The following is a 20,437-nucleotide window of genomic DNA, read 5'->3' on the forward strand; positions in this document are numbered from 1 at the left end:
CACCTACTTTGTACCCATAAAAATAAAAAAAAAAAAGAAATTGAGATGATGTACATTGCCCAAGGTCAGAGAGGAAGTAGCAGAGCCTAGATTTAACCAGGAATCTGACCTCAGGAGCCTCTGTTCCTAAATGATATACCACTGCCTCTAGTACCATTCCATATGAATAGGTCAACAATAGCATCAGTGAAAAAGATTAAGAGACAATCAATTATGAACTTTTCATTTCTTAAATTTCAACATTTATTTTAGATTGGGGGTACAGGTTTGTTATCTGGTATATTGCATGGTGCTGAGGTTTTCTAGATTGCAATACGGGCAATTCTTCAGTCTTTATAATTTTGTAAAAATCAATATAAACTTAGAAAAAAATTTAACTTATAATTCACCACTATTGTGGAGAAGAAAGAAAAGGAGCCTGTTAAAAATTTCCCTATCACCCATATCTGCCATTTAATTAATGTTACTAATAGGCTACCATATTAAATCTGTAATACAGGTGGGTATATAGTATATAATTTTATGTTAACAGCATCCAGTTTAGCTAAGAAATCTCATGCCCATAAAGTTTTTCCTAAATACCAAGACATCTTACCTTTTTCTTTTTTCCTTTTTTTTTTTTTTTTTTTTTTTAGACAGTCTCGCTGTGTCACCTGGGCTGGAGTGCAGTGGCACGATCTTGGCTCACTGTAATCTCAGCCTCCCAGGTTCAAGCAATCTTCATGCCTCAGCCTCCCGTGTAGCTGGGATTACAGGCATGCCATCATGCCCAGCTAACTTTTGTATTTTTAGTAGAGATGGGGTTTTGCCTTCTTGGCCAGGTTGGTCTCGAACCTCTGGCCCCAAGTAATCCACCCATCTCAGCCTCCTAAAGTGCTGCGATTACAGGTGTGAGCCATTGCACCCGGCCAGCTTTTTTTTATTAACAGTGTTCGAGACTAACTTGTTTGTAAAATTCTTTCCAACCAAAATGGGGAGGTACCAATATGCTTATGGATGTGAGGGTGCTTTGTGAGTGATGGGATTCTATTTCAGAAGCACCCACAAAATTTGTTAAGTATTTTTACTAACAAGTTCTTGAAAACTGACAGAAGATCCACTGCTTACCAAAAAGTTATCATGTATTTCTGAAATACTTTCCCAACAAAAGTAACATTGAAAAGAGTCCTTGTCAGATCATTACAAGTTTTTATATTGCCACTAAGTCCTACATCTTTTTTAGTACAATAGGATTTTTAATTTGGGAAATGGGAAAGCTTGATGGTATCTTGATGACACTTTCTTCTGAGAATGGCTTGGTAAAAAAAAAAAAAAATTCAGGTAAAAGATATAATTGAAAAATCAGCTACTAGTAGCTGTACTTCTGAACTTCAGGGGAGATATGCTTGGGTAGAGGGCAGATATTTTGATTTCTGGTACTTATTTTCCATCCCATATTAAGGCAGATTGGACTACTTTGGTTCTATATCCAGTTTTTATAAGAAGAGAAAGGTCTAACAAACAGAGATAGAAAGTAATTAGTGGTTATCTGAGAATGCAGGTGTGAATGGCAGTGACTGCAAGTGGGCTGGAAGTTTCTTTTTGGGTTACAGAAATGTTCTAAAATTAGTAATGATGGTTGCATAATTCTGTAAGTTTATTAAAAATCATTTCATTTTACCCTTAAAACAATTTAATTTTATATATTGAGTTATTGCTCAATTAAGCTGTTAAAAAAGGTGTAGCCCACCAGGTGCAGTGGGTCATGCCTATAATCCCAGCACTTTGGGAAGCTGAGGCAGGTGGATCACTTGAGCCCAGGAGTTCGAGACCAGCCTGGGCAACATGACAAAACCCTGTCTCTCCTAAAAATATAAAAATTAGTCAGGCATGGTGGGGTGTGCCTGTAATCCCAGGTACTCAGGAGGCTGAGGCACGAGAATCACTTGAACCTGGGAGGCAGAGGTTGCAGTGAGATGAGATGGTGCCACTGCACTCCAGCCTGGGCAACAGAGTGAGACTCGGTCTCGAAAAAAAAAAAATAGCCCATCAAGATAAATTATTTCTAAAGAACTAGAAAACCAAGGAACATCCCACACTCTCTTATTAACTTCTGGACTCACTTATCCCTTTAAGGTGTTGTACTTACCAGCTGAGCACTACTTTTGCAGTGACTCTGAAATAACACACACTTCTAAATTTTCTACAGACAAGATCAAGAACTATCTAATGAAAAGCAACCTGTTTAACAAAATTTGTGTAAACTGTGCTCTAAAAATAAACTTGTAACTAAACAACATGAAATGACAAAGAAGATGGATTTTCTATCAAAATTCATCAAAATTTACTGTTAGATTAAAAGGGGGAAAATCGGTCTATTTCTCACTAAAAAAAAATGGCCAGGTAGACCATTTAATACTTGTTGAAATGAATACAGTACTTACCCACAGCAAATATTAGCTGTACAAATTTGAAAACAATGAACTGTAGAACTGAGAGTATCTCACAAGCAGGGATGATCTGCAGTCCACAGGGTAGCACACAAAGATAGTGGAAGACTGCTCACCTGTATCAACTGTTTCTGCCTTAATGACGTTGATATAATAAAGTACCTTCAATACAATCGGAAGTTCCACAGGATATTTTAAAGTTTGGCTTCTTTTTTTAGACATTTCCTAGTTGTGAGGCTTTCTGTTGGTGACTGGAAAATTTGATGATTAAATCTGATTCTTAGCATATTTTGGAAAGAGAGAAATTGCAGCCCTGGGATTGTGAAGCTAAAGCTCTCCAGAAGGAGAATCTTAAAAGAAGATGGAGTCACATGGGAAGTCGCTTTAATTATCCATGGTACAATATGGAAAATGCAGTAAGGTGAATGAATGGACAAATGAAAAAATAAAGGAGAGAATAGATAAATAGGTAGGTAGGTAGATTAACTAGATAGGTAGGTATGTTAATGGAAAGATAGATAGGGCTACCCAAACCCTGAAGATAGAAGAAGACTGTAAAACAAGGTCAAAGACTAGGGGATATTTAAAATAATTCTTCACATTTCCATTCAAATATACCCTAGATGAGAGGTTCTCAAAGTTAAGGTGAGAGTGGGGAGCATATCATGCATTTGAGCTTTTCCCAAATGATGGTTTATGCTTGCTCCCAACCCCCTTTCCCCAGCTCCATTTCTGACACATCTAGAGTTTCTGTAGGGTAAGGAAGACGGGACTCCCCAAATAGTGTCTTCCTTCTTGACCTAGATGTTTTCGGTGTTTAGTAGAAAGAGCAAGGCTGAGGCCGGGCACAGTGGCTCACGCCTGTAATCCCAGCACTTTGGGAAGCCAAGGTGGGTGGATCATGAGGTCAGGATATCGAGATCATCCTGGCCAACATGGTGAAACCCCATCTCTATTAAAAATACAAAAGTTAGCCAGGCATGGTGGTGCGCACCTGTAGTCCCAGCTACTCGGGAGGCTGAGGCAGGAGAATCACTTAAACCTGGGAGGTGGAGGTTGCAGTGAGCTGGGATTGCAACACTGCACTCCAGCCTGGGTGACAGAGTGAGACTCCATCTCAAAAAAAAAAAAAAAGAAAGAAAAAGAAAGAAAGAAAGAGTGAGGCGGAAATTTTCTACTTTCCATCCGTTTTTGGACTTATTGCTAGTGAAGTATGACATACCCATGGCCTCAGAGAATAAGTTGGGTTGAAGGCTTAGCTTTGTGTTAAAATGCTTATCTACTTTAGCAGATGAACAAAGGAAGTTGTCCGTATAATATAAACAGACATTCGTACTTTCAATAACCTAAACTATCATTTTACTAATTCACAAAAAAACTTTACAGGATAGATATGTGGTCACTAGAATCATTTCGTACAAGATAGACACGTGGTCACTAGAAACATTTCATACAACTTGCATTACCTGTTCCATGTTTAATGGTCAAACAAAAGCAGCCAGCACTTGTTTAGGCCAAACACCCTGGGGACTTTATCAGTAAGGTTAAATATTACTGCCTAACTGAACAACAGTGATAATTATCTGCTTCTACATTCCTAGCTTTCCTTATATATCCCGAAGATTTATATACCTAGAAACTGATTCTCTTAGGTTTTAATACCTCAGGGTTTAATTTACTCTGTAATAGGAGGCTGCATAGATTACCTATTGAAGTGAGAGGTGTTGAAAACCTTAAAAACCATCCCATTTAGTCATTTTTGTTTTGTTTTGTTTAGACAGGATATCTTTCTGACATCCAGGCTGCAGTAAACTCCTAGGCTCAAGGAATCTTCCTGCCACAGCATCCTGAGTAGCTAGGACTGCAGGTGCACACCACCATGCCAGCTAATTTTTTAAATAATTTTTTTTTGTAGAAATATGGGTCTTGCTATCTTCCCCAGGCTGGTCTCATACTCCTAGCCTCAAGTGATTCTTCCACCTCAGCCTCCTAAAATGCTGGGATTACGGCTGTGAGCCACCACACCCAGTCCCATTTAATAGTTTTAAAATAAGATATTTATGACTTATATTGGAGTTAATATTTTCTCCTAAGAATAATGGCTAGTCCAGGGAAGAAAGAAAAGCAAAACCTGAGTCTAGTAGTTTAACATTATATTCCCCAAACCACATAACACTCTGTAAATGAAACTAGAGATCTCCTTCTAAGTAAATAGATCATAATCAAAGTCAACAGTATATTTCCTTGTCAACCACGAAAAATTTCCTAGATTTGGAAACATAATCTTATTGCAGAAAAATCAGGATAAAAAGTGAAATGAAAAAAAAGAATAGTTCTCTTAAAATAACTTTATAACCCTCTATTTTAATACAGCTCTTGTATTCTGTGACCTTCAGATTATTTTAGAAACCCACATATTGATTGCTCCCTCTACCACATGGAGACCAGTGTATATATTTCATACTGTTTCAAAAAAATGTTGCAAAGCATAATAAAAACAGGCCACTGAAACGGGTATTTAAAAATGACTTCTTGAAACATTGCTTGGTCTTTACTAGTGCAATGGAAGAGATATTACCACTCTGTTTTGAGATTTAAGCAAAGTTACCTTAAAGCAAAAACTTATAGAAATGAGTTAGATAATCTTGCTCTGCATGGAGATAAAGGCAGAGACTTGAGGAGAAACATTAACCAGGTGCTGTGGCTAGAATATTTGGTGGGTATAGCGGATGGCACATGCCTAAGAACAGGAAGTTTATTCACTCCCTGTGCTGCTGCAGAAATGGCACCTAGATACACTTCAGTATCATTTCCTTGTAGGAGTCTAACGTCTAGAATTAGACATTGATATTTATTTAAAATATAATGGGTTACTGGTTATTACATTTGTGCTTTGTGCTCTGTGCTAACAAAATGAGTTCAAGAAATAGCTTAATACAGCCTGAGAGGTTTAGGGGCATGTTTCCCAGAAGCAGGAATTGGGCACTGAAAAATTATTAAGGAGAAGGTTGGTTCTAGAATCTGTACTTTGAACAGTTTAGTTCCATCACTTGCTGCAATTTACCAGGCCTTAGTATAGGGCATTGTGGAGTGGGGAGCATGAGGGCTAGAAAGCTCCTAGTGTCCTGAAGTCCTATGCTCCAGACCACCTGGGTTCTTCAAGGTAGAGCAGGGTCTTCATTAAAAGGAAAGGAAAAAATAGAGAAAGGGAGACAACACAGAAGACCCAGAAAGGACTGTAAATCCTCCATTTTTCATTTTCTTATGCCAACCACAAAAATGTTCCACAAATAAAGTAATAAACAATGTAGACCATTCATATACAGTCTATACTATTTTCCGCTTCCATTTAAAAATACAAGGCTGTTTTTCTTTTCTTTGTTAACTTTTAAGTTCAGGGGTACAGATGCAGGCTTGTTACACAGGTAAATATGTGTCATGGGGTTTTGTTGTACAGATTATTTCATTACCCAGGTTTTAAGCCCAGCATCCATCAGCTATTCTTCCTGATGCTCTCCCTCCTCCCACCCTCCACCCTTTGGTAGGTGGGCAGCAGTGTATTTTGTTTCCCTCTATGTGTCCATGTGTTCGCAATATTTAGCTTCCATTTATAAGTAAGAACACATGGTATTTGTTTTTCTGTTCCTGCATTAGTTTGCTAAGGATAATGGCCTCCAACTCCATCCATGTCCCTGCACAGAACATTATCTCATTCTTTTTTATGGCTGCATAGTATTCCATGGTATATATGTACCACATTTTCTTTATCCAGTCTATCACTAATGGCCATTTAGGTTATCCTGTGTCTTTGCTATTGTGAATAGGGCTGCAATGAACAGACATGTGCATGTGTCTTTATAACAGAATGATTTATGCAGGGCTGTTTTTCCAGAGTTGCTTTTGCATGTGTGACTAAATAAGCCACTGCTTTCAAGTGGTATGAAACTATAAAAAGGTATACCTTCTCTAAAGCTATTAAGGTTGTTGTAATAGGCTGTCGGTTCTCCTAGAACTTAAACTGTTATGTTGCTTTTAAATAAATAATTGTCTCTCAAAAGCACTTATTTGACCAGTGCTGCCAATCATAGGCTTCAGAGATTGGTTTCTGCAAATAACCTAATAATGATGATTTATGTTCTTCAAATTTGGCTCTAGGAAGAGGGACCCAGATATCTAAACCCAACCCTTCACTGAAGAAGTGAGGTAGAGACACAAAGAGAATAACCTAAGACATGAAATTTACCTAAAAGATTAAAATCATGAATCTAACAGAATACCATTTAAACAATTTTAAGGAATGTAAGTGACAATGATATTGATACTTAAAATATACTTATACAATATCTATCGAATTTTCATTTATTCTAATAAATCAAGGAAATGAAGAAACTGCCATAAAATGTAAATTTCCAAAATGTTCCCTAGAAAGTTTGTATACTTAAAAAAATCACTTGAAAATAAATTTGGTTTATTCATCATAGCACTTAAGTACTGTTTGAGATAATATTAGTGGCTTAGTATATGGATATTCAGAATGGCTACGAACAGACATAGTCTCCTGGGGAAAAATAAGGTTCTTTAGAACTAAATCCCTATGTTGCTAGCTCTAGAGCAAGTAAACTAATCCAGTAACCTTCAGGGAATGATGCATTTCTCTCTTAGGCAAAACAGCTCACTCAAGACTTTTATTTCCATTTGCGATCAACTGTGCTGGTTCACAAAGTTGCAAAGCAAATTTTCTAATAAACAAATGTGTCTTTTGTTGCCTACTCTACTAAAGTAATGCCCCCTGTACATAGCTTGAACATTCCATCACAAAGCTTTGGTGGCTGTTGGCACAATAATGATTGTGGAATGTCTATTTGTACACCATTAATTATGCTGTGATCCCTAGTGAACTGCCTGTTTTTCTTTTGCAAAAACCTAGACCACGGTATACAGCTCTTATTTTGTATTTCTTTTAGATATATTATAAAACAAGAAATTTAGTTCCAACGTATCCAAGCTGTCCCTTCAGAAGGTGATCAGAAGAGAGAAATGAGTTTGGAAAGGAAAAGGAATAGCTGAACAAGAGTAAGAGTTTCTGCAATAAAGCCTTAAAAGAGAATAAAAATGTGGAAAAGTGAAGGTAGACACTGGAGCTGCACTTGAATAGTTCTTAGGAGCCCAAAGTAAGACATGTTCTGTAAAAGTAAAACTTACAGGGGGATCAATCCTTGCCATTAAAATCCTGAGTATTTGGATGAAAATCCAAATTGTGGTGGGAACTGTGGGCAGGTGCTCTTACATAGCAACATGATACTAAAATTCTACAGACTGAACTGAAATATTTCTACTGTGGCAATAGTAAATCATATACAGAACCACAATTAAAACTAATTTACCACGCGAAAAAGTCAGATACTCTATCAGGAACAGTTCATTATTGTATGTAAATAAACACAGCATAAGTATATAATAAATTTTAGATTAATAATATATAAAATATAATTTTATTTATATAATCAAGGCTTTCATTTGGGGCCTTGATGCTCATCTTTCTTTGCACATTAAGTCAGTTTTTCATTTTCACATTCTTTTCATATCCCTCGTACGTATATGAAGGCAAGTGATTTCAGAAATCTAAACCCTGAGAAAACATGGGTAACAGAGAAGAACTTTTGCTGATATCTACTTACGCAGTGAGTAGAGAAACAGAAGTAGAAGATAAATCTGAGGTGAGCCAGAACTCATTTCTTTACTTCCTATTTGAAGCTGATTTCCCCTATACCTTCTCTGACAAATCGTAGATAAAAGAGTTCCCGTGACTAAATATTTTCCAATTACCAATAATAAGAACTTCCTACAGAATGTCTCATTGACAAATTAGCACACAAGCTTCTACCCTATTCTAATTCATGGATAAGGAACACTGGAAAGTTATTTTGAAACAAATCCCTTTAAAATGTAATTTAAGCTGTAATCAGAAAGGAGCACAAAAACTGCAGTGAACTGCTGGTAGAATCATAAATTGGTACCATTCTTTTGAGAATCTTTGTAAATATATGATGAGCTTTAGAAATGGTTTTATCTTTTGACATAGTAATTCTACTACTGTTCAGATTTTGAAATTGTGGATAAGTGATTCTGGATCTGTAAGACTGAAAAACCAGAACCACACTGTCCATCAAAATGGGACTAGTTACATTATAAATAAATGTATATGATATAAAGAAAATTGTGTTATATAAATTACATGGTTACTGGAAGGGTAATACTACATGGAACATTTACTTCACTTTTTATCTTTTTTTGCATTGAAAAAATAAATAAGCAGCATGTTTTAATTTTACTGCCTAAAAAGACAAAGGTTGTTCTTCGTATTGTTTTTTTTTAAGAGAAGGAGTCTCACTCTGTCACCAAGGCTGGAGTGCAGTGGCACAATCATAGCTTACTGCAGCCTCTAACTCCTGGGCTCAAGCAATTCTCCTGCCTTAGCCTCCTGAGTAGCTGGTACTACAGGTGCACAATACTATGCTTGGCTAAGATAATTATTCATTCAATAATATTTAGTGAGTGCCAACTGTTCTAGGGATATAACAATTTTAAAACAAGTCACTTCCCTCATGGAGCTTGAATTCTGCTAATGTAAGACAATAATAATGAAAGATTAAAAGTGCTACGAAGACAAAGCAGGATGGGACGTTAAAGTAACAGGGTGGCTATTCAAATTAGGCTCACCAGGCTTATGAGATAACACTCGATTTAAAATTTTAAATGAACAACCATTGTCAGAAAGAAAAATCAGTGCACCATCAAGTCAAAAGAACATCAGGAACATCTATGTTCCAACCTACTGAGATCCAATTACAGTAAATGCCCTCTAGAAACCTGTACTAATATAACTTTTTTTTTTTTTAAAAAAAAGATTCCTCTGAAGATGCTCCCATGCTCACTCAATTGTGGATTTTTGCCTTTGAGTTCTTTTCTATCTATAATAGATCAAAATAGCATGTGTATAGTATTCTAATTACACTGCTCATGATGGACTTTTATTTAATTGATCATCCCAGTGCTGTTTTTTAAAATAAGTGTTTAACGCATATTAAGCTTTTTAAAAAAGGCTAAAGATGCAATATTATAAGCAGAGGAAGAATAAAAACAAAAGCATTATGTGGAGACATAAAAGTTAAATCTATCAAACAAGAATTCAGAATTTGACCTTCAATGCAGACATTTTTAAATTTTATCTTGAGTAAATGGGATAGAAACTATACGTATAGAAAACTTTTAAAACTGTACCCTAGGTTGAATGAAAAACAGTGACCAAACTCAAGATACCAGTACTTGCCGGTTAAATATGTAGCAATTGTTAATACTATTGCTGATAGCCTAGAAGGTAAAGTAAACAGAGAGCCAACAAAGACAGAATTATTTATGTCCTCCTGTTCTATGCAGAATTGGGTCCTAAGTGCTAAGGAAGGTGGCAGAAGAGAAAGCTGGCTCCCGTCCTCAAGGCATTTTTGATTCAGTAACTGCTTTTTCCCCTCTTCCCAAGCAGAAGTCACTTAAAAAGAACAATGAGAGATAAAAACTTTTACAAATTAGAAAACAGCCTGAAATAACATTTGAAGTTTAGTGAAACCATATGCCAGGTAGATGTAAAAGTAAAAAGTAAATTCAAATGACAGAAATAAAATGTGAAAAAGACTGGTTATATATAACTTAACAGGAATTTTTAAAACGTCTAGGGTATATAGATAAAAACTGAAAATAAAATCAGAAATAAGTAAAATAGTCTCTCTCTCTCTGTTAACAGCCTTTTAAAATGCCAAGCTCCGCCTATCAGCAGTGAATAGAAAATCAGCCAAGTAGTTATCCTATTTGGTTTGGCACTGGTCTATCCATGGGAGTGAACTATGATCAAAACTATTTTCTAAAGGGTGAAATGGGCTTAGAAAAACACAGGATGATTAAAATCACTGTCTCTAAACCTGAACATAATGCCAAGAGGTAGTCAGGAAACATTACAAACTCAATGTTCAATTAGCATTAGGAAGCTAAAAGATGTAATTTTATACTTAATCGTATTTCCATTAAATCTAATTGCCATTGATGACTATATAAATAAAAGTGCTTGCCTATAAATAATCACTTTAAATTGCTTTTTAAAATATAAACATGCTATTAAAAATTTATATTTAAAAATATCAAAGAATTACACTTCTTTGCTTCCCATGAAACAAAGAAGCAGCCTAGAAAGTGAGTTTTTGTTTTTATTGTTTTTAAAATTATCTCTTACAGCATAATCTGCATCAATAAGCATAGGACATTGGGAGCCCATTTCCAAAGCTTATACCAAACCAAACGTAACCAAAAATGACATTCTGGTTAATGTGCATTTATACTTTAGAGGCAATCTTAAAATTGGCAAAAGTGATCATGGGTTAATGGCGGGTATCTTTAAAGGAAAAGAATGAACTCCATCTAAGAGTTCATAGCTCTAAGAACAAAGAAAAAGCAGATGCTTACAACTCATGTACCAAAACACACTTGCCATTTCCTTCCACTCACGCACCTCCTCTTCCATTTCTTATCACAGTAAACGGTACCACCATCCAATCAGCTACTCGGAGTAAATAAATGTTAGCCTTTACCCAACTTCAAACTCCCTCCCCTGCTCACCTGAAAATCACTACAAATCCTGTCCATTTTAATCTCCCATCTATTTACCTCTGCTCTCTTTTCACAGACATCTCTTACTTACAGACGACAGACATAAGTCCAAACAAATCAACAGCCACAACAATTTTTAAATGGATCCAATCCATCCACCAAAAAGACACATACAAGATTATTTTGTAAATAAAAGGCTGATATAGCATTAGGAATAGCAGGCATCACTAGTACTTTTACAACTAGAGTACAAAGTAAACGTATTAAGAGAAAATAGATAATAGAGAACAGCTCACCAAGAAGATAAAAAATCATGGACATTCCTACACAAGGAAAAACTGACAGCTCCACAATCATGGTATTTAATGCAGTACTCCCTTCCTCTCTGGTTTTGTTCCTAATCTATTTCCTGCTTTACTGACCTCGTTAAAGATTTTAAATGGCTCCCTATGACCCCAAAGTCCATTGCTTATTTTGACTTAAGAAAAAATTTATAATAGAAAATCTCAAACATAATGAAAGTAGAAAATACTACAGTGAACCCCATTAGCTATAACAATTACCACAGGAAATCTTTTTTTTTTTTTTAAATCTGTCCTCTACTCTGTATTTTTGGAAGCAGTCTCAGAGACCATGTAATTTCATCTGTAAGATAGAGATTCTTTTTTCCCCAACATGACCCTAATGCCATTTTTACACCTAACAAAGTTAACACAATTTACTTAAAAAAACAAATACCTAGTCAGGTCACCTTTATCCAATTACTTATTCTCAAGACTGCTTTTTAGATGGTGGCATGTCCTTCTGACATCTGTTGTTTCTTAGCATTGCTTACAAGGCTTTTCATAATCTAGCCCCTACCTTCACTTCTAGCCTCAATTTTTGAAACTAGTTTTTTTTTCCATCCCCTAAATCCTGCGCTTCCACCATATTTACTGAATTTCTGTTCATTTCACATGCAATATCCCCTCTTATCAAGCTTTATGTAAAATTTTTTTTAGCAGCCTAAACTTCCCAATCCCATCCACTTGCTTACACACTTGGCTCTCGTGCTTCAGGTCTCAGCAGATGTCACATCCTCCAACAAACCTTTCCTGCTACAACTCCCTGGTATGTGCTACTGGACCTAGAAATGAGCTTTCAAATACAGCACTCACTACCCAGTTGGGTTACAAAACCCAGTGTCCCCTCTCCCCTAAATTCCCTTTTAAAAAGAAACACTAATTTATAACTTTCTGCTTCTTAAGAAACCAACCTTCCTCTCTTGGGTGCTTTGTGCCCAACATGTTCATGGTATGGCTACTATTCTTTACTTCTACCTTTTGACCTATATTCATGCACAATTACAGAAATCTCTTAAAAATGGTGTTTTGTAAGTACAAATCAGACTTGTTCAAAGGCTGTCAATAGTAAGAAAATGCACAAAATTACTTGAACATAATATTCAATAATCATAAAACTTTCAAATGTGAAAAATATCCAGATGTGCTAAAGGCAGGTACAAAAGGGATAGTGGAAAAAGAAAATCCTAACTCTAAAATAGGGCTCCAGAATCCTATGGTTACAGGAGCAGAAAAAGGCTTCATTTTATTCTGAAAATGGCAGCAACTTTTTTTTTTTTTTTTTTGAGACAAAGTCTCACTCTGTCGCCCAGGCTGGAGTGCAGCGGCACAATCTCGGCTCACTGCAAACTCCTCCTCCTGGGTTCAAGCAATTCTTGTGCCTCAGCCTACCGAGTAGCTAGGATTACAGGCGCCCACCACAACGCCAAGCTAATTTTTGTATTTTTGGTAGAGACAAGGTTTCACCATATTGGCCAGGCTGGTCTCAAACTCCCGACCTCAGGTGATCCACCTGCCTAGGCCTCCCAAACTGCTGGGATTACAGGCGAGAGCCACCGCACCTGGCGGGCAGCAACTTTAAGAATAAGAATGCACTCATCAAGGCCATTATTGCTCTTCAACAGATAACGGCCTAAATACACACTTTCTTTGCAGAGGTTTTTACTGAAGTGCAATCAGAAACCTTAATTTGAAGATCAACTGTCAAAAAAGAGTTTTCTAGGAAATGTTGGTTGACCACTTTGTGTAGCTTTCCTTACCTATGATAAAATCATGCAAAACTAAGCAAAAGTGAAAATTTCTCCAAGCCTTTAACAATCTAATTTATATTGCAAACCCAAATGATTATTATATTGTGGCTTTGTTGTTATTTTAAGCTTTTATTTGGAAAAGTATTTAAAAATATACACTTTAAACAATTTCATCAACATTGTGATTGTGCAGAGCTAATTGGACTTTATCACTATTATGCTATATTTCCTCTGCCAAAAATATATTTTTATTTCAGTTTAACAACACTAGATTGGAATATTTTCCAAGTGTTTAAAAATTTTGACTATGTATCCTATTAATGATTTAAATTTATACAGCCTGTGCTCAATTCGGCAACACATATACTAAAATTGGAATGATACAGAGATTAACATGGCCCCTGCACAAGGGTAATACACAAATTCGTGAAGTGTTCCATATAAAAAAAAATTTATATAGCCTAGACTTAAGAATAAGAGCTATAGCTAACACTCATATAGTACTTACTATTGCCCAAATGCCATAGTTCTAAATGCCTTTGTTATCTTATTTAATCATCCCCACAATTCTATGAGGTTAAATATTACCCATGTTTTACAGATAAGCACAGAGATATTAAGTGAATTGCCCAAGGTCACCAACTAGTAAGCAGTGAAGCATTTGGTACTTTGGTAGTTCTGACTCGGCAGGCTGTTCTACCCCTTTGGGAAAAAGCATCGCAAATGAGCACACAGCTTCAGGGTGAATTCTCACAGCAAAGAAAAAGAAATGGGATAGCACAGCCCTGCTATGTCAGAAGAACCAACATCAGACATCAGTGGATTCTCATAGCAACATCTCCCCTGCTGCTTCCTCTTGACACACAGGAAAAATGTTCCAGAATCAACTGGGAAGACTGGCATTGCATTTATTAAATGTAATTCCCAGGCTGGGTCGGTATCTCCTCCAACCTTTCCAATTACGTTCATTTCAGATATAGGGGACAGAAATGCTCCAGAAAAGAACTAGACCATATTTGGAGGAGGAGAGAAGGAGCACACCCTTCATCTGTGTTGTGAACTATGTCGAGGAGAGCAGTATGTTACAGTACAGAGTCTTGGGGAGGCCATGTGCATGTGTCTTCAGGCCTCCATCTCCTTTCAACTTGAGGAGCTCTGCTTTTCCTTCTGTTTTAGAGGGGTTACCCAAAACCTCATCTGAAATCTGGGTTCTATGGCTAAAGAAGTTTAAAAACTGATAGTGCCATGACAAAGCCCTGGATCAGAAGTCAAGAAACCAGAATCTCTCTCTCAATTTGGCCACAAACAAGTCATGATTAATCCTGGGTCAGTAATTTTGCAATCTTGGGTTGTAGTTTTCTCAGTGTAACACCATTACTTTACAGATTTCTAAGACTCTTGGCCATATTAAAAATATATCATTATATAAAACAAAATAAAAGATATGTTAGTGACCTCACCAAAGAAAGTTTAAAAAGGTAAATAAAAATCTCATGTCTCACAGAAAGAAAAGAAGTAGGGTAAGGTAATTTATTGATAAAGATTGATAAAGAATGTACTAACCATCATATGAGTTAGTGCTCAGAACACCACCATGAGATTGGTCCCATCATATGAGAAATCAATATTTTCCAAACACTTTTTTTTTTTTTTTTTTTTTTTTTGAGACAGAGCTTCGCTCTTGTCGCCCAGGCTGGAGTGCAATGGTGCAATCTCAGCTCACTGCAACCTCCGCCTCTCAGGTGGAGAGTCAGTTAGAGGCGATTCTCTCGCCCAGTCAGAGGCGATTCTCCTGCCTCAGCCTCCTGAGTAGCTAGGATTACAGGTGCACACCACCACGCCCTGCTAATTTTTCTGTTTTTAGTAGAGACAGGGTTTTGCCATGTTAGCCAGGCTGGTCTCCAACTCCTGACTTCAGGTGATCCACCTACCTCAGCCTCCCAAAGTGCTGGGATTACAGGTGTGAGCCACAATGCCCAGCCAAGAGTTTTTTTTTTTTAACTTGGTATTTTTATTTAGCTTGATGTAGATAATTTGTGGATAACACATCCATGTGAATACTATTAATAAATAACAAAAGTTTTATTCAATAACCATTGCCCCTACAACATGCCCTTGCTAATCTCAGAAGCAAATTAAACACAGGTCAAATGTACATTGTAACATCTTAGAATCCTAAAATCCAGGTTCCAACCCTGACTCTGCCACTTGATGAGAATTAATGCAATCTCCTTGGTCCTTAGTTTCTTCTGTCCTACCCCTATCACATTCTCAAATAAGGGGCTATGCTAAATGATTGGCCATTGGCATATTATAGTTGATCTTATACTTTTATTTCTTGTGGCAATCACACAGTCAGAATAAGCCACATGAAAAGGAAAATAAATTCATGGAAGAATCACCCATTAGGTTCTAGTCACTACTTAAGGCATCTGAATGGAACAAGAGGAGACTATGGGGGTGGGGGGGGGATTTCCACCAGGACTGAAACCAATTAAATAAGATCTTAATGAAGAGCTCCTGATTCAGGTTTATTAGAGAAGAAATAAGGCATTAAAGCTAATGAAAATAATTTTATAAAGTTGTAGCTGAAAGGTCATATTCCCTAGAACAAGAGATGGTTAATTAGAAGGTAAACAATGGAAAAGTTATTGGGTGAGCTCAGAGGCCAACATGAAAGAATATAAAAAAGTATTATGCTTTATAATGCTAACTGACCATTATACAGATGCAGATTCAAAATTAGGAAATAATATAATACCAATTAGTATAAACTGGTTAGTGTTTATAAATAGTTGGTGCTTTAAAAGGCCTTTTCCAAAATACCTACAATTGAAATATAATAATATCCCAAGTAATCTGAAATTGCATATTTTGATTTAAAGTTAAACTATAAATTCCATTAGCATTAATGTTTAAAGGTAGACAATTTACAGTATTAAGCTAGATGAGACCTCTCTCGTAATAGATTAGCAATCCCAGATTGTATATTTTTTTCTGGGTTGCAGACTATTCCAGTTTTAACATCATACATGACATACACTCCTAAGCCAGATAGCTTTGAGAAAGCAGCTGATTATGTCTTAGAACTTTGTTAATTAAAACTATAAGTTCCTATCTTAAATGCTTTTTGGAACAAACAAATATAAACAACGTGAATTCTATCGAAGCTTATTTGAATCACTTGAGGCATTATTTATGGCTGTTTTTGAAAATGTTATGTTTGTTCAGTAATATTTTATGAATAATGTTAATATAGTTTTCCACCAAGTAACATAAAGATACCTGATGAAAGATGGAGAATCTAAATTCATGTAAATGGTAATAAAATAGAAAAACCTCTGGGCTCTTTATAAAATAAACCAAACTTAAATGCATTTTCCCCACACCAACATACACTTATAGAAAGTTATTCAAGGCATAAGACTGCATATAAAACAGGGATTCTACCTTTAACATTAAATTCATTGAAGCACTTTATATATTGTGACTTCAAAGAAAGCTGGAAAATTTTACAGTTCAACGGGCTTTCTCCTTTACTTTTTATAGAGATTGAAAAGTTAACCTTAAGTCACTAGGCCATTATTTTGGCAATAAATAAATCATTATATCATGTTATACACCTTAATATATATAATTTTTGTCAATTAAAAACACTTTAAAAGAAATCTTTATAGCTATTGAATAAAACGTCATGTACTTATGTTGTACAACTGACCAGAGTTTCTACCTAATTCAAAATTAACTATTATGACTGGCTTTTGAGGCAACTCTGAGAGTCACTCCCCATTCCTTTTCATCCTTTTGACTTTCAGGCCAACTACTTCCTTGGGAAACACCACCATCTCTCAGTCAGCAAAGACAGAACCAGAGAGAGAGACTCTGCAGGTTCAGGAAGAAAGGTTCCAACTACTTTTACTCTCCGTTGCATCTCTTAATGTCGCCACTTTCTCAGAGCAGGGTTTAGTCACTACTACAAAACACTGCTCAGGAACTGCAGAGCCACCAGCCTGGCATGTGGTGACACATTCCCAACACAATTCTCTAACATTCTGATTTCCCTTCCAAAAATAAATTCAAGAGAAAGTAGAACTCTTAAAGATCAGATTGAGATTGAATGCCATTGGCTTTCTCCCCATAGCTATGCTCCTACACATCTCTTCAGCCCAGCACAGGGTTTTAAAGCTCACTGCTTAACCCAGGGCCATCTCCTCTGCTGGTTATGAGCTGCAAGGACAGAGTCCATGTCCTGTTTGTGTTGGTGTTCCTGGCCACTAGCCAAAAACCTGCAGCCCAGCCCTAGAATAGCAGTTGAATGAATGTGGCAGCCCACACACTCAAAGACACCAGAATTATCTTACCCTTTCCCAGAGAGCTTCAGGTACCTTTCTTTTCCTAAATGAGTCACTAATGTGTCTGTATAATTATGGTTTCCATATGTGTCACAGAGCCCAAACATTTCATCCGACTTACTGTGGTTTACTTTTTGTGATTGCATTTTTATTATATCTTATATAAAAAGGGGATACAACAGAAGGAAAAAAACAGTAAAGCAAAAACTCATATCTAGCTTCAGAGCATTACATATCCACTGGAAGCCCTAAAGCAGTGCTCCATGATCGCATGGCCTTTCCGCTGCATAACCCTAAAGTCATTTTTTGATACATAATTCTCAAAGTATGCAGTGCTGAAAGACCTTGAAGAGCTTTCTTAAATGATTTTATGGTTAAAATTTCTATGATTGCAGTCCTCCAAATCATAAAAGAATAAACACATCCTTGGAAAAGACCTCACTTCTCTTTTTCTTCATTCCTTCACAATTCAGCCCCCACCTCTCAAGGAGCTGTCTACAGCATGGCGAGCAAGCTAATGCTTTCCCAGAGTTTATGACAGATGCTAGTTCTAGTGTTCCCCAAATACTAACATTAATACACACAACTACTGTATAGGGTGGTCACCATTACCACCCCTATCTGAGGTATGAAGTTAGAAATCTAACAAGTGACAGAGGTAGAATTTGAATGCATCTGAGTCCAGGCTCCTGGTACCATGCTATGTTGTGATTTTCTGGTATCTTGGGCTATTTTTACAATTAGAGATGTGACCTAAGGGCAATGGATTTCCATCCTGGTGAGTTCTGGGGAGAGACTGCACCTCTGCCAGTCCTGTCCCCAACTCTTCCTCCTCACAGTTACCATGTAGGAGCATGCAAACTATCCATGTTTGCCCAGTAAGGTGGCATTCTTCCAAACATTAGCAGGCCCCACCTTATAACACACAAGCTAGAAGCTCCAGGTCACTTGACCTCAGGGCACATGCAAATGTTTATCAGGCTGCCCAGTGACTTGTAGAGGAGGCATTTCCTGGAAACATTGTGGTTAGACATTTCATTCAGTGAGGTGTTCAGAGCATCTGAATCACTCCTGTTGCCTAGTAACTTGTTTGTGTTTGGCAGGATGAAGACAACTCAGGCACAGGTACAGTCAGATACAAGGCAGATGTCTATTCAGCATGACGTCCTCCCAACACTAGACTGCTGATTTAGTGCTTAAACTTGACAGTGTTCTTTCCCACTTTCTCACTGTTGGTAGAGGCTCCTTCAGTCATTCTCTTTAAGTCAGGAGCATTCAAAAGGCACTATGCTGTACGCAGAATAAACAGATCCTTTGTAGCTGAAATACAGGCTACTATTCTTTCTATAGAGTTTTGAAAAAAACCTTTTAAGACAAAGCTAATTACAGGGTTCTTACACATAAAAGGGAAAGGTTATACAGTATCATGGAAATTACTTGTCATCCCTAAAAGAATTAGTTCCCTCACATATTTGCATATCTGTCCCTTTTTCTTGATAACGAGAATTGATTACCACAATATAAGTAGCTTCGGAATCAAGGAGGTTCACCCTCCAATACCGTCATGAACACAAATAAATAGCAAAGCTGGCCTAAAGTCACCTTACTAACCTTCATCTTCAAATTTAAGTTAGCATGTGTGCCTGGGTTACTCTAGGAGCCAAAAATCTAGAACAAAACACTCTGGGCTTGCACTCCATATACATTCTCCAACAGTTATGGCTTTTCCTCTACTATTTTATGTCTCTGCTACTTTCCCAGTCATTTCTGCGTGTTAAATATTCAGAAAAAGAAAAATGGTTTTAGAAAAGCCGCCCCACCACTGCCCCAATACCGGGGTTTCTGTTGTTGTTTCTTTCGCTTTTGCTCTTCTTGTCAGACGACATGCCTGCTATAGAAAAAATAAAATAAGATGTAAGGGTGTGCATAAATAAATGTTACTCCTAATCTTAGTGGGACAGTCCTGAGTTCTAGATTTATTAAATGTTTATGGACAGGAAGATACAAAAATTGTTTAGAAAATTATTATTTTTTCTTCCTTTCATCCAATAATATTCATCCTAACCTTGGGGTTTCAGTATGCCTGATATTCGTAAGAACTATTAAAAATCAAATAGATACGAATTACTTCACTTTTTTAACAACTATAAAATGGGTATATGAGTTTACTTAGCAAAGATTTTCAACTTAAACATATGTTAATCCTTTATCTCCTCCAAAATATTTTTCTTTTTGAAAGGCATATTTAAGGAAAAAAATCTTTCCATATTAAAAAATTCTTGCATTCCACCAAAGTCCATAACAGATTTAAGAAAAGAGTACCCTCATTATCTAGAACTGGCTAACTGTAGGCTGCAATTACTAGTGGCAAGAAATAAGAGGGTTGAATCACTCTCCAAAATATTTCAAAGTCCTTAACCACGTCTCTCAAGCAAGTTTTCTAATTTGGGGTTAGTAGTTGATAGGTGCACCTCCTGAAGCCCTGTAAAATGTTTGGGCTCACACACATAACTGGAAGTAGAAAGCTTATTTCTTCAGATTCTCAAAATCGAATTTAGGTCTTGGGACATCAAACTGCCAGCAGATAACTGAGGATTTAACCTCATGAATGTGTTGCTGACTACCTGCTTAATATAAATTTCAGTAACATAAAAGAAGAATGTTTGTTCCCATGCTGAAACTGAAGATTTCTAATAATTAAATAGCAGTAGAGCCCCATCTATGACAGCAAGTCAGTTTACACTGCATTTGTATACCCTGAGAGCTAAATTACCACTAATTGTCTCATCTTTTGAAAATGTATTTAAACTTCATTAGATATGTGAATGTCTGTTATGGCCAGGTGAAAGAGGCCGACCTAGTTCCTGGCCTCACAAAGCTTGCAGTCTGGTTGGAGAAACAAACAAATC

At 36.7% G+C, this 20,437-nt stretch overlaps 1 long non-coding RNA gene and 1 other non-coding gene across 4 annotated transcripts in view; both read left to right on the forward strand.

Moving 5' to 3' along the window:
- LOC131382128 (uncharacterized) overlaps positions 1-17,798 on the forward strand; it is a 29,878-nt gene extending 12,080 nt beyond the window's left edge. For 2 of the 3 annotated variants that reach the window (XR_009211324.1, XR_009211323.1), the window contains 2 exons: positions 8,034-8,146; positions 16,992-17,798. This is a non-coding gene — a long non-coding RNA (uncharacterized LOC131382128). Of the gene's footprint in view, positions 1-8,033; positions 8,147-14,150; positions 14,283-16,991 lie in introns of those variants that run through there. The other variant, XR_009211325.1, reaches the window with a different exon arrangement.
- LOC116477288 (U6 spliceosomal RNA) lies at positions 13,519-13,622 on the forward strand. The gene has a single exon (XR_004250425.1). It is a non-coding gene; the product is annotated as a U6 spliceosomal RNA (small nuclear RNA).
- Positions 17,799-20,437: the final 2,639 nt, after the last annotated feature.

The sequence above is a fragment of the Hylobates moloch genome, unplaced genomic scaffold, assembly GCF_009828535.3.
Source record: "Hylobates moloch isolate HMO894 unplaced genomic scaffold, HMol_V3 SCAFFOLD_2, whole genome shotgun sequence".
Lineage (NCBI taxonomy): Eukaryota > Metazoa > Chordata > Mammalia > Primates > Hylobatidae > Hylobates > Hylobates moloch.